Consider the following 2,382-nt stretch of genomic DNA (forward strand, 5'->3'; position numbering starts at 1 on the left):
ATAATGACCTTTATCACAATATGCTAATTTTTTGAGAAGGACCTGTATATTGGTTATTGGCACCAGTCCCAAATATCTGTATCGATGATAGCCAAAATTTCCACATCAGCCAGGGCTCTAATTTAAACCACAGTAAATGCCAGCATTTAAATAACTTAATAACCCAGAGCAGAACAGTAAACATTTGTTTGAGGAAATGACAAAACAACAGAAATTATTGTAAGAAGCGCATCAAGTTTTGCCGATACGTAAAGGAAACCTTACGCTCCAAGCTGTTTCCAGCGTTGGAAGAAGTCTTGTGACATCATCTCTGTTGGCTGAAAAAACTTGTTCAGCATCACCGGGAGCTTCACCGCAATGTTCTGCAACGTTCCTCCGTATCTGCTCTTGCACACAGAGTGTGACATTAGCTTACCCGTCACTGGCAAACGTCATGAAAGACAAAAAGATGAGTGTCACCAACTTGAACTGAATGTTGAGGACAGGTGCATCGGAGAAATCCGACAGACACTCGATGTTCAGGATCTGCTGGACCTGAGCTCCGCCGTCTATTGTCGGGTCTACAGTCTTAGTGTGGACATTCAGTTGTGAGGGTGGTGGTCAAGGACTGGACAGACACTAATCATGAAGACTGCAGACTTAAATGTTAGTGACTCACCAACATCCATCCATCCATCCATTATCTTTACCCACTTCTTCTGTTTCGGGTCACGGGGACCTTCCTAAGACGTGTTTCAGATTCCTTTGTGTTCTGAATCACTATAATGCTTTAGTTTACATCAGGCCACATGTTCAGCGACCCTCAGAACATTATTACTGTGCTGAAACTTATTCAACTTTATTAATTAGCATTGTATGACGAAAAGGAAAATAAAATTGTGTGTAACGAAGCGTGTGAATGGCTGTCTGTCAGACCTGTGTATGTGTGTTGTGTAGGTTTGAACAGTACTTTTGCATGAAATGCCCATCCCTAATTTATTAATGGGAAGAAAAGACAGTAGTTAAATTATTTTGGTCTTGATAGAAGTTATAACAAGCGGCAGCGAGCAGTACTTATAAAGGATATGAGTGCTGAGGGTGTCACTACAGGTCACTGATGAGGAGAAACTAAAGAACTGAGTTGATGTCTTGTTGCCGTAGAACACATACATGCGACCTGCAGGAAGAAGAAATGCAAACCATCCGAGTTAGTCTCTTTTTCACTGAATCACATCTGAACACTATAACTTATAACCGTTTTGTCTCTAATCCCAGTTTACTCCTGCTTGGATTATCTCTCACAGGCCTGTCAGACATACTCTTACAACAGATATGTAAGGTCTGTGCAGAGCTGTGGAGCTGTGGAGGCAAACGGTGCAGCCGAGGGTCTCACCCAGGTTCTGACGGTATTCAGACTTTAGTCCAATCTGTAAAAGCTGGTTCTCATAGATGACACCGTTGTTCTTGCACACAAACCTGAGCACACAGTAAAAAACAAGTTATTAATTCTGTAGGTTTTGTTCTGTAAAACAGACATGATGTGTATTGTTGCTGACTGTAGGAGACAGACTGTGTCAGAGTGCAACATTTAAATCTGCCCATTCCAGTTTTATAAAATAAAAGTGAGCACATCTTCTTTCAGGACATGATTTTTAAAAACAACAACTAGCCTTTATTTTGGTTTTAGAAGTAGGTAAACAAACCATCAAATAAACAAAAATATCATTTAACCAAACCTACACTAAAACCCAGAAGCAGTTTGAAAATAATAAAAAGAAATCCCTCACTTCATCTTCACTTTGCTCCGTTGGTCCAAATGACAATATTTCAGAAGTCTTGTTCAGAGATGACTTTACAAACCAGAACTGTGCTGCCATGGTTGGTTTTATTTTCTGAAGACTCATTTTAAACAAGCTATATGTGTTCAGTCTTTTTCTAATTGTACTGACATAAACTTTAACCTTTAACCTGCTAACTCAGGTTGTAGTGTGTCAGATGGCACTCCTGGATGGTTTATATTTTCACTAAGCATTGCACAGTCTGATCCTGGGGTGAACTCGTTGGCACATCCACTTCATAAAAGACAGCTATCCTAAAAGTTTTCTCACATGTGAATAATCTTTCTCACTGTAATATGATTGGCTTCAAATGTCTCAGGAACGACCTTTAACCCTCTCCAGATTGATGAGCAGCAACAGCTATCCAAGTTCACTGCTGATGTCTTTCCTCTACGGCGTTGTGTCAACACACACCTCTATGCTCCAGAGCAGCAAGCTGACAAAACTCTCGTTTTTATAGATTTGGTCACATTTGATGATAAACAGTTCATCAAGTGTATTTGATAAGCAAAACCCGATTGTCAATTTTCAGCCTAATTTATATAAAAGTATTGAGGATGGTGTC

General features: G+C 40.0%; 1 protein-coding gene across 2 annotated transcripts in view; it reads left to right on the forward strand.

Moving 5' to 3' along the window:
- LOC119423891 (protein C19orf12 homolog) overlaps positions 1–2,382 on the forward strand; it is a 58,576-nt gene that overhangs the window by 31,564 nt on the left and 24,630 nt on the right. The gene's annotated exons all lie outside the window — the stretch shown is intronic.

The sequence above is a fragment of the Nematolebias whitei genome, chromosome 2 (assembly GCF_014905685.2).
Source record: "Nematolebias whitei isolate Nwh7 chromosome 2, NemWhi1, whole genome shotgun sequence".
NCBI classification, from domain to species: Eukaryota; Metazoa; Chordata; class Actinopteri; order Cyprinodontiformes; family Rivulidae; genus Nematolebias; species Nematolebias whitei.